The sequence below is a fragment of the Cnephaeus nilssonii genome (genome assembly GCF_951640355.1).
Source record: "Cnephaeus nilssonii genome assembly, chromosome: 16".
NCBI classification, from domain to species: Eukaryota; Metazoa; Chordata; class Mammalia; order Chiroptera; family Vespertilionidae; genus Cnephaeus; species Cnephaeus nilssonii.
Genome location: NC_137087.1, coordinates 62,403,643 through 62,416,436, shown reverse-complemented (window position 1 = coordinate 62,416,436; position 12,794 = coordinate 62,403,643).

Here is a 12,794-nt window from a genome sequence, read left to right as displayed (position 1 = left end):
CACTGACAAGGATCGGTCTCTGTTCCCTTGAAGCCCTTCTGAGTTTGTAGCCCTTCATCTCCCCCTCCTCCTCCTCCCCCTCCCCCTCCTCCTCCTTCCTCCTCATCAGGCTGCTTTGTTTTGAAAAGTGGCCTGTCCTCCCCAACATGCAGAACTGCCCCAAGTCAATGCAGTTGCAGCCGATGGCGGTCGAAACTGGATTTGGATCGCCAGCAAACCTGGAGCGAGAGGAGCAGCCACGGGCCGCTGGGAGCCTGCGCCCGCGGCCCCTGCCCTCCTCCCTCCGGCAGAGCCTTCTGGAAAGCCGCCGCCAGGCCGGGGTCAGGTTGCTGGCGGCCGCTGCCTCCCAGGCCGGCGTCCCAGCCATAAGCCCGTGCACATTTATAGCAACTTCCATGTGATCCCGGGCAGACGACGGGCGAGGGCAGCCTGGAGCGCGGCACCGGGACAGCCTCCCGGCCCCTCCTGCCGGGCACCCGGTAAGTCAGGCGCGGAGGGATGGCCTTTTCCTCCAGCGACGTGCGTGCGGCTCGGCTCGGGCTCGGCTGCTGAGATTAGAGGGATCCGTGCATTTCTTTCTCTTTCTTTTTCGTTATGAAGGGACATGAAAAGCACACCGAGCTGCCCAGCCTCCCCCCTCCCCCTTCAGGTCGTCTTCTGAACACGGGACTGAGCCTTCTCCCCATCAGGGAGGCCCCGGCCCATGGATCGACCCGGTCTGGTCAGGTCTGGTCACTGTAGAATAAGGCGGAGCCGCTTCCCGGGCCTCCCAGGGTCTGCGCTCCAAGTCCTTGGGTTCGATGGGAGGTGATCTGAGAGGGCCCCTGGGCCCGACACGCCCGGAGTGTGTGGGAAACAGTTATTTTTAACCTCCTGCTGGTGTTGGCTCTCAGACTCGCACAAGCACGTCCCTGGCCGGCCGATTCAGACGCTGTGGCTGCCAAGGGGCGCTGCCCTGGGATCTCACAAACCTGGGGGTCCCTGAGCCGGCTGGGGTGCGGGTGATGACAGAGCCACGGGTCGCAGTGAAGGAGGGCCGGTGCTAACCGCTGGGAGAATCCCGCAGCCAGTCCCGTGACACACGGTGGAGCATGTGCGCGCGCGTGTGCGTGTGCGTGTGCGCGCGTGTGTGTGTCCAGTTTGACGCATGCTCCACCAAACAGAAATGCACACGGGAAGCCGTTTTTATTTTCTTTGTTAATCTCACCCGAGGCTATTTTCCCCCAGTGATTTTTAAGAGAGAGTGGAGTGGGGAGGAGAGAGAGAGAGAGAAGCATCAATGTGAGAGAGACACACCGAAGGGTTGCCTCGCCCATGTGCTCGCACGGGGCCAGAACAAACCTGTCACCCAGGTACGTGCCCTCGACTGGGAATCAAACCCGTGACCCACCGGTGCTCAGGCTGACGCCCTGCCACTGAGCCCCTGGCCAGGGCCAGCCTGGAATTCCCTCTCCAGGTGCCGCCCCTCAGTCTAACGTGTGACATCTGTGTAGAGTGAACCAGGGGGCACCGCCGGGCTGAGCTGGTTGAGTGTTGGGCCACATAGAGCTGGCTGGCTGTAAGTTGGCCATTTTGTAAGGCCCACGCATGAAGCTATACATGTAAGACCCACGCATGAAGCTATACGTGTAAGGCCCACGCGTGAAGCTATACATGTAAGGCCCACACATGAAGCTGTACATGTCCAAGGGCCCTGGCAGGAAAGAGGCCCCCATCCCCAGCTCATAAGAAAGAGAAACGCGCTCCGGCCAGTGTGGCTCAGTGGTTGAGCATCGACATAGGAGCCAGGAGGTCACAGTCTGATTCCCTGTCAGGGCACAAGCCTGAGTTGTGGGCTGGATCCCCAGTAGGCGGGCATGCAGGAGGCAGCCGATCCGTGATTCTCTCTCATCCTTGATGTTTCTCTCCCTCCCTCTCCCCGCCTCTCTGAAATCAATTAAAAAACAACAAAAAAGAATGAGCGTTTTCAGAGTGAAGGGCAAAGGCAGGTCCCCAAACGCCGCTGGCCCAGGGGTGTGACTTCTCGGGCTCGAAGCTGGGTGCAATGACAGTGCACTGCCGCCGAGAGGGGGGAGGGGCAGCACTGGGTGGTGGATCCCAATGGGATGGGGGTGAGGATGGGGATGGGGATGGGGGTGAGGATGGGGATGGGGATGGGGATGGGGATGGGGATGGGGATGGGGATGGGGATGGGGATGGGGATGGGGATGGGATGGGGATGGGATGGGGATGGGGATGGGGATGGGGATGGGGATGGGGGTGAGGATGGGGATGGGGATGGGGATGGGGATGGGGATGGGGATGGGGATGGGGATGGGGATGGGGGTGAGGATGGGGATGGGGATGGGGATGGGGATGGGGATGGGGGTGGGGATGGGGATGGGGATGGGGATGGGGGTGGGGATGGGGATGGGGATGGGGATGGGATGGGGATGGGATGGGGATGGGGATGGGATGGGGATGGGGATGGGATGGGGATGGGGATGGGGATGGGGATGGGATGGGGATGGGGATGGGGATGGGGATGGGGATGGGATGGGGACGGGGACGGGGATGGGGATGGGGATGGGGATGGGGATGGGGATGGGGATGGGGATGGGGATGGGGACGGGGATGGGATGGGGATGGGATGGGGATGGGGATGGGATGGGGATGGGATGGGGATGGGATGGGGATGGGATGGGGATGGGGATGGGGATGGGATGGGATGGGGATGGGGATGTGGATGGGGATGGGGATGGGGATGGGATGGGGATGGGGATGGGGATGGGGATGGGATGGGGATGGGGATGGGGATGGGGATGGGGATGGGGATGGGGACGGGGACGGGGACGGGGATGGGTTGGGGATGGGGATGGGGATGGGGATGGGATGGGGACGGGGATGGGGATGGGGATGGGGATGGGATGGGGATGGGGATGGGATGGGGATGGGATGGGGATGGGGATGGGGACGGGGATGGGTTGGGGATGGGATGGGGATGGGGATGGGGATGGGGACGGGGATGGGGACGGGGATGGGGACGGGGATGGGGACGGGGATGGGGATGGGGATGGGGATGGGGATGGGATGGGGACGGGGATGGGGATGGGGATGGGGATGGGGATGGGGATGGGATGGGGATGGGGATGGGATGGGGATGGGATGGGGATGGGGATGGGGACGGGGATGGGTTGGGGATGGGATGGGGATGGGTTGGGGATGGGGATGGGGATGGGGATGGGGATGGGATGGGGACGGGGATGGGGATGGGGATGGGGATGGGGATGGGATGGGGATGGGGATGGGATGGGGATGGGATGGGGATGGGGATGGGGACGGGGATGGGTTGGGGATGGGATGGGGATGGGGATGGGGACGGGGATGGGGATGGGGATGGGGACGGGGATGGGGACGGGGATGGGTTGGGGATGGGGACGGGGATGGGGATGGGGACGGGGATGGGGACGGGGATGGGTTGGGGATGGGGATGGGGATGGGGATGGGGATGGGGATGGGGATGGGGATGGGATGGGGATGGGGATGGGATGGGATGGGGATGGGATGGGATGGGATGGGGATGGGGATGGGATGGGGATGGGATGGGGATGGGGGGATGGGGATGGGGATGGGGATGGGATGGGGATGGGATGGGGATGGGGATGGGGATGGGATGGGGATGGGGATGGGGATGGGATGGGGATGGGATGGGGATGGGGGGATGGGGATGGGGATGGGGATGGGATGGGGATGGGATGGGGATGGGGATGGGGATGGGGATGGGATGGGGATGGGGATGGGATGGGGATGGGGATGGGGATGGGGATGGGATGGGGATGGGGATGGGGATGGGATGGGGATGGGGATGGGGATGGGATGGGGATGGACATGGGGATGGGGATGGGGACGGGGATGGGTTGGGGATGGGGACGGGGATGGGGACGGGGATGGGTTGGGGATGGGGATGGGGATGGGGTGGGGATGGGGATGGGGATGGGGATGGGATGGGGATGGGGATGGGATGGGATGGGGATGGGATGGGATGGGGGATGGGGATGGGGATGGGATGGGGATGGGGATGGGGATGGGATGGGGATGGGATGGGGATGGGATGGGGATGGGATAGGGATGGGATGGGATGGGATGGGGATGGGGATGGGGATGGGGATGGGGATGGGGATGGGGATGGGGACGGGGATGGGGATGGGATGGGGATGGGATGGGGATGGGATGGGGATGGGGATGGGATGGGGGGATGGGGATGGGGGGATGGGGATGGGGATGGGGATGGGATGGGGATGGGGATGGGGATGGGGGATGGGGATGGGGATGGGGATGGGGATGGGGATGGGATGGGGATGGGATGGGGATGGGGATGGGATGGGGTGGGATGGGGATGGGGTTGGGGATGGGGATGGGGATGGGGATGGGGATGGGATGGGGATGGGGATGGGGTGGGGATGGGATGGGGATGGGGATGGGGATGGGATGGGGGATGGGGATGGGGATGGGATGGGATGGACATGGGGATGGGGATGGGGACGGGGATGGGATGGACATGGGGATGGGATGGACATGGGGATGGGGATGGACATGGGGATGGGGATGGGGATGGGGGAGCCGGGCCAAGCACAGAAAACCCAGCTCACCCTGATGCCGACCCTGGTCCAAGGCTCTGACCGGCAAGGAGACCACAGCTCGTGGGCTTGTCCATCACAGCACAGGAGGCCCCGCTCGCCGCCTACAGACCAGCCCCGGGCGGGGGGGGGGATTGGCGGGGGGGCGAGCCTCTGAGCCACCGGACAACTCAGAGCCTGTCCCGCCTCCCCCGCTGAGAAGGTGCGCAGGCTGTGTGTTCGTAATCCCGCCTGCACCCCACGCGTGTGCGTGCTTCAGCCGTGGGCAGTGCCGTGGACGGCCAGCGTGTCACAGGTGTTGTCAGGGGGGTGTTTGCCCTTGGCCGGGTGGGGAGGCGCTGTGAGGAGGGAGCGCCCCGAGGGTGTGACCTAAAGGGGGGAACCTGCTCCAGGCCGCAGTCAGGGGCAGCCCACAGAGCCCGCGGCCAGTCGGTGCCAAAGAGTCAGAGAGAGATCGGACCCGGTGAGCCCACGTCCGAATAACACGCGGGGATGCGGTAGCTGTGTGTTCCGGGGCTCGGGACACCCAGGAAGGTCCGGTCCCTCCAGAGCCTGGCGCCTCGGGTGGGAGCGGCCTGGGAGGCTCTTCGACCCCGCGACGCGGGACGGTGGTCGCCACAGCCTCCCTCTGGGGCTGCGCTCGCTGCGTGGGGAAGGACCGCGGGGGATGGCGTGGGTGAGGCTGGCCCATCTTTTCTACGGGGCCCGTTTCTCATTTCGAGGGGACGTGGTTTTGGGGGTGACTGTGAGGTTAAGAGCCATGGCTCTGAATTGCCCTGGTCGGCGGCTCAGTTGGCTGAGCTTCATCCCTTGATGGGTTTGATTCCCTATGAGGGCGCCCACCTAGGTTGTGGGTTCGATCCCCCGCTGGGGCACGTCTGGGAGGCACTGACTGATGTTTTTCTCGCTCGCTTTTCCTCTCTCTAAAATCAATAAAAACATATCGTCGGGTGAGGATTAAAACAAAAACAAAACAAAACAAGAGTCTGTGTTTACTGGCGGTCGGTCCCGCAGAGTCCAGGCCTGGGACTGCACTTCTGCTGCCGGTTCACGCTGGGACCCGTCGGCGCTATTTGTGGCTCCTGTTTCATAGCTCATAGAGGAGCGATGAGACACCGGCCCTGGAGGCAGGGCAGTCACAAGATCACCGCGTGCGCCATTCCGGGGAGAGCGTTTGGCAACAGGGCTGGCCCTGCCTGGCGGGCAGTTCACCTCTGGCATTTGCTGGGTGAGCGTCCTCGCCGCCAGCTCCCGCTCTGGCCCCTGCCTGTCCGTGCTGGTCACAGACGCCTCCTCCCCCTTCAGGGTAAAGGGAAGGATCAGGTGGACATGCAGGTCGACAGTGGAGGGAGGGGGAGGACCCAGCTCCAGATTCCGACCCCCGAGAAGCATGAGAGAGAAGACATGGTGCCCACAGGCGTCGTGGGTGCCAGGGCTTCCTGTCAGATGGGCGGGTCCTAGAAGGAGGGGACCCGGGAAGTTACCCTTTGGGAGATGTCCTCACACGCGGGGAGCTAAGTCCCCAGGCCTCTTGCTGGAAGCCAGGTAGCCGTGGCCGGACACACAGGCCTCAGAACCACGCCGACGCAGACGGGAGAGGAGGGCTGCCCCGGGGCCTGGGGAGCAGTCCTTGGCCTTTGAGGTCTACGGGAGGCACTGGGTCCCACACCTGACAGTCAACAGGGAAATTTGGTTTGGAAAATGCAAATCAGAAGCAGCTTAAGCCCTGGCTGGTGTGGCTCAGTGGATAGAGCATTGGCCTGCGGACTGAAGGGTCCCAGGTTCGATTCCGGTCAAGGGCATGTACCTTGGTTGCGGGCACATCCCCAGTAGGGGGTGTGCAGGAGGCAGCTGATCGATGTTTCTCTCTCATCAATGTTTCTAACTATCCCTCTCCCTTCCTCTCTGTAAAAAAATCAATAATATATATATATTTTAAAAGCAGCTTAAATTACTGGCAGGTCACATGACGCATGCTCAGGAAGGCGTGGCCTAATTTCCTTCCTCACGCCCCCTGGGCCGGCAGAGGCGGGCTCCGGACCGGCTCGAACCCCAGTCACTAAAGGAGGAGGCTTTCTCTTTCTTTTCCCCGCCCTCCCTCCTTTTCTTTTTAAATTCTTTTTCATGGGCTTTTCAAGCATGCCCAAAGGGGAGAGAATATTACAGTAATCCTCGTCTACCCATTACGGGTTCAACAAGTATCTCCATACAGCCCATGGCATTTCATTTATGCTCTGCTTTCCGTTCATGTCTGCCCCTCCCCCACTTCCATATTGTTTTAAAGCAAACCATCCCATCCCTCAATCAGTAATTGCAGTGTATGCATCTCTAAAACATGAGGATTCTTTTTTTTTTTTTGCGTATAATCATGATATTATGACCACACCTAAAAACACACACAATAATTCCTAAATATGAAAGATTATCTTAGTGTTCAGCTAGATCCCTGGTTGTCTCATTTGTTCTGTTTTGTTTTTACGGTTGCTTTATTTCCATCAGGATCCAAACAGGAACCACAAGCTGCTTTGGGCTGATGGATCTCTTAAGGCACTTTTTCACCCTCCTCCCTCAGGTCTCCATCTCTCTCCTATATTCTCCATTATATACATCATCCAGAAATTTCCTATGCCTGCCACCATTACAGCTCTCTTTTCCTGCAGATTCTTTTTGTCGTGGTTATAAGGGTAATCTCAAGTCCTTGTTTGCTAATTCAAGCGTCTGGGTTATCTCTGTGTCTACTTATACCGACTATTCTCCCTCTTCACATACCGGCTGTTTGCTATGGTGTTTTGGATATTGTAGTGATATATTGTAGACGCTGGATACATTGTAGACACTGATACATTGTACACTGGATACATTGTAGACGCTGGATACATTGTAGACACTGATACATTGTAGACACTGATACATTGTAGACACTGGATACATTGTAGATGCTGGATACATTGTAGACGCTGATACATTGTAGACGCTGGATTCTGTTCTCGTTCTCTGAATACGATCGTCATTTCTTCTAGCAGTTACATTCCTGGAAGCAGTGAAAGCTCCGTTTTAGACCTTGCGGAGGTGGGCCTATTTGATTTAGCCCTATTCCTAGGGCATACTCCTTAGTCCTGGGAGATAGTCCTTATTCTTAAGGCTTGGTCCTCCCGGTTTCTGGGAGAAGCTCGAGGTGTTGACCTCGCATCTCTAACTCCACGGGACTTGGTTTTTTGGAAACTGCTCCTCAGATGCTTTAGCTTCCAGCCACTGCTCTTCCCGGGTTCCGTGGTGCTGACCCTGGGCCGCTGCCTGTGGGACTCGGCGGGGATGTGAGGAGGAATCTGCGTGCAGGGGCTGGGCTCCCCCGCGGCCTCCCTCCTTTACGAAACGTCCCCCGCTCGGTTCCTTCACTTTTTAAAGATAAATTTGCAGTAAGCTGGTCAGAGGAACAGAGGGTTTAAAACGCTGTTTTCTATTTTACATAATAAAATCACCTGGTGTTCGCTGAAACTCTCTCTAAAGCCGTGGTTCTCAACCTTCCTAACGCCGCGACCCTTTAATGCAGTTCCTCATGTTGTGGTGACCCCCAACCATACAATTATTCTCGTTGCTACTTCATAACTGTCATTTTGCTACTGTTATGAATCGTCATGTAAATATCTGTGTTTTCCGATGGTCTTAGGCGACCCTGCTAGCAGTTCTCAACCTGTGGGTCGCGACATTAGGAAGGTTGCGAACCGCTGCTGTAGAGCCTGGGTCCAGCCTCAGGTCCCCTGGCCCGGTGCTGGGGGGGTGCAGCCTGAGGTCCCCTGTCGAGCCCCACCTGGTGGGGGGCCTGGCCTGAGGTTCCCTGGCCTGGCGCTGGGGCGGAGGGAGCAGCCTGAGGTCCCCTAGCCCAGCACCAGGACGGGAAGCGCACCTTGAGGTCCCCTGTCAAGCCCCGTTGGGCGGGGGGCGTGGCCTCAGGTCCCCTGGCCTGGCACCGGGGCAGGGGGTGAGGTCTGAGGTCCCCCAGCCTGATGCCAGGGCAGGGGGAGCAGCCTGAGGTCCCCTGTCAAGCCCCACGGGGCGGGGGAGGACGTAGCCTCAGATCCCTGCTGATTGCTCCCTAAGGCTCCTTAAGGGAACTTGGCCTCAGCTGTGGGTGCAGCCATCTTTGTGACGGAGTGATGGTCAATTAGCATATCCCCTCTTTATTAGATAGGGCTTAAATATGTTTTTATTGTTTTTAAAGAGAGAGGAAGGGTGAGAATGAAGAGATAGACACATCTATGAGAGAGGAGCATCACCGATCGGCTGCCTCCTGCAAGCACCCCCACTGGGGGTCGAGCCCCCAACCCGGGCACGTGCCCTGACCGGGAATCGAACCAGCGACCTCCTGGTTCCGAGGTCGATGCTCAACCACTGAGCCACACGGGCCAGGCCATCCTTTGTGATTTGATGGGCAGACCTTCAAGGTGGCCGGCAGGGAGGGGTGCTGGCCCCGGGGGGGACAGTACATGGGCCCTCTGGGGAGGATCCCATCAACTGGATTTCGCCGAGTAACCATCACCCCAAAACGTGGAGGTTTAAACCATAGCCACGTGTTTAGTGTTGGTTCCGTGGGCTGGCCACTGGGCTGGGCTCAGCTGCCCCTCTGGGTGGGTCTCATGGTCATAGCTGGGAGCCCTCCCGTGTCTGGGGTCAGCTGTGGGCCGGCTAGCCGACGGCTGCCACTCGTCAGCCGTGAGGAGCCACGCTTTCGCCCGGGCCGGCGTGGCCCAGTGGTTGGAGCTCCAGCCCGTGTGCTGAACGTGTCTCGGGTTCGATTTCCGGTCGAGGGCACGTCCCTGGGCTGCAGGTTTGCCCCGTCCCCGGTTGGGGCATGTGCGGGAGCAAGCAATCAATGTGTCTCTCTCACATCGGTATTTCTCTCCTCTCTCTCTCTCTCTCTCTCTCTCTCTCTCTCCCCCTCCCCTCTCCCCCCTCCTCACTTCCACTCTCTCTAACGATAACTGGGAAAAATATCCTCGTTCCTCAGGTGAGGATTAGAAAAGGTGCCGCACTCTTGCGCGCTGACTGCGTGGGGTCCCAGGACCAGGCACCTTGAGGTCGGGCTGCCTAAAGGTCTGAGGCCCATAAATCAGCCCACGTGTCCCTGTTGGTCCTCAGGCCTCCCCTGACCAGTGCCCAGCCCACGCCCATGGTGCCTTCATTGTCCGGAGCCCTGGGTCCCCCCACAGAATCAGGGGTGGGGTCCAGATCACGGGGCGACGGAAATAGCTCAGTGATCCAGGCCGCCCCCCCCACCCAGGAGGTTCCTGGGGAGGCAGTGAGTGTCCGGTCCCTGGAGGCGTTCCAGCAGCTGTGGCGAGCGCATGCTCCCCGGTTCTGGTTTAGAGGCTCAGGACACGGAACGCACTGCCACCAGAGGGGTCCCCCGTCCCAGACCCAGAGTCTAGACCCGAACCCACACCTGGGACGTGTTTGCTGCTGGTTTCTCCCATTAAAAGGCACCACAGCCCGGCGGGCGGGCTCAGGGGTTGAGCACTGAACTATGAGCCAGGAGGTCAGGGTTCGATTCCCGGTCAGGGCACAGGCCCCGGGGGGCGGCTCGATCCCCCGTGGGGGGCGTGCAGGAGGCAGCCGATCCATGACTCTCTCTCATCACTGATGTTTCTATCTCTCTCTCCCTCTCCCTTCCTCTCTGAAGTCAATAAAGATAAAAAACAAATAAACAAACAAAAAGGCAGCACAGAGCCGCCAAGCCCTCCTGACGACGCCCTGAGCTTCCTCCGGCCCAGGGTGCTTGCAGCCCCCCACTGCCCACACCGCCCCCCTCGCTCACCCAGCCCTGCCGGCTCCGCCCCTGCTCTGCCCCCTGACTGTGCCCCGGTCCTGCCAACCTGCCTGTCCCAAGGGCGGCCCCATCCCCAGGCCCCTGGCCTCACTGCCTCCTGCTGGATCCGACCAGTGCAGGTGTAGCCTGACACCCCCCCCCCCGCCCCCACCTTGCCCTGCAACCTTCCTGACCATCCCCGACAGAGACAAACAAAAAATGAGATCTGTGTTTATTTCATTTTTAATCACAGTTTACATTCAATATTGTTTTGTATTCATTTCAATGTGATATTCTTGTCGTTGTTAATCCTCAGTCAAGGGTATTTTTTCCCGTTGATTTTTAGAGAGAATGGAAGGGAGGGAGGAGAGAGAGAGAGAGAGAGAGAGAGAGAGAGAGAGAGAGAGAGAGAGAGAAACATCAATGTGAGAGAGAGACACCATTGGTCGCCTCCTGCACGCACCCTGCCTGGGGCTGGATCCCAGGTGCGAGCCCTTGACTGGAATCGCACCCACAGGCCAACTAACCCTGAGCCCAAGGCAGGCGGAGCCCCAGCAGGCCCCTCCCTCCCAGGCGCGTGTTTGCAGTCGCTCAGGAGCCCGATAACAGAGCTGTAAGGAGCTCCGCTGGGGGCGGTGGGGGGTCAGAGCCAGGAATCCAGGAATCCAGCCCCAGCCGCGGGAGGAGAGGCCGAGACGGGCGGGGCCGCGAGGGAACAGCAGGGGCCCAGGTGGCCGGGTTTGTCCCTGAGGAGCCGCAGGGTCAGGTGACTGAGCTCACCCTCAGGGAGCAAACGGCACCTGGACTCCTGGCACCTGCACTCCTGCTGGGAGCCTCCCACTGCCCGGCTGCCCAGGACCTGGCTGGCTGGAGGCTGCGTGGCCGAGGGCGGGGCGGCCGAGGACGGCGGGCCTCACCTGGCCGGGCGGGTCTCGTCTGCAGGCCTCGCCGCTTGGCTGGTCTAGGGCAGGACCCTGCCCTCTCTGGGCTCCAATTGTTTACCCATAAAGAGGAAACACACACCCCCCAGCTTGGCTGCTGCCCGTGGTCCCGCCCGAGGGCGCCGGGGCCTCCTCCCGCCCGTGGCCGGTCCGAGCGGCAGCAGTGGGCCAGCGGCTGCTCTCCTGACTTCACCTGCTGAACCTCGGGCCTCGCCCGGCAGCACCCCCTGCACCCCCACACCGCAGCAGGTGCCCGGCTGCGGGCGCCACCCCGTTCCCACAGGTTTTCTCCACCTTTCCTCGCTGTTTACGGGGCTTTCCAGGTGCGCACGGAGCTCGGGAGCACGTCTCTCCTTTCTGGAAAGCAAGGCGTGTCCCTTCCCTACGGCCCGCTCGGGGCGGCCTCCTGCGCCCTCAGGGCGGCCCAGCGGCCACGGCGGGGGGGGGGGTGGCGGGGGGAGTGTGCATGGCCAGCCTTTCCGAGGGGCCTGGGCGGGGAGCCCGGAGGCGGGCGGGGAGCCGGGCAGGTGTGTGCAATCGGAGCTGCGGCTGCCGCCCAGGATGAGGCACAGCTGGGCGCGCCCGCGTGGGGTGGGGAGGCTGTGCCCAGCTGGCGGGGTGGGCAGCTCCGCTGAGACAAACCCGCTCCTGGTGGAGAGAGCCCACTGCCGAGAGCAGGCTTTCCCCAGTCCCCGGCCTTCCCCCGCAAACGTGAGTAGCTGGCGGGGCCGACGTGTGCCCTGGAACAGCGGGGATGGGGGGGCGCGGGGGGGCGGTACGGGGCCGTGTCCGGACCCAGCCGGCTGTTCTGAGATTCACTCGGAGCAGACGTGGTCCTGCTGGGTCCTTTCGTCCGTGGCCCCCTTTCCAAGGCTGGTTCGGAGGTTCTGCTTCTCAGGGAGAGGACTGAGCTGGGTTTGGTGAGGGAGGAGGAGTTTCCGAAAGGGTTACCTGGACGCAGGGCAGGCGGGGAGTCCTGGCTGCTGGGCCGCTGGTGGGACAGGACCTCACAGTGACCCCCAGGGGCACAGCGACTGTCACACGGCCTTTCCCGGCGAGCCTCCTCTTCCCCGTGAACGAGGAGAGTGACCTGAGGGGATGGGTGTTAGTTGGCGGCTCGGCTCCCACGCTGTGGGTGAGCCTGTGATTCTGGGGTGGGGGGTGGGTCCATCTTATACACGGCCAATGGCGAGAAGGGGCTAAAGCCGTGGTGGGCAAACTGCGGCTCGCGAGCCACATGCGGCTCTTTAGCCCCCTGAGTGTGGCTCTTCCACAAAATACGGCCTGGGCGAGTCTATGTTGAAGAAGTGGTGTTAGAAGAAGTTTAAGTTTAAAAAATTTGGCTCTCAAAAGAAATTCCAATCGTTGTACTGTTGATATTTGGCTCTGTTGACTCATGCGTTTGCCGACCACGGGGCTAAAGGAATTGTCTTT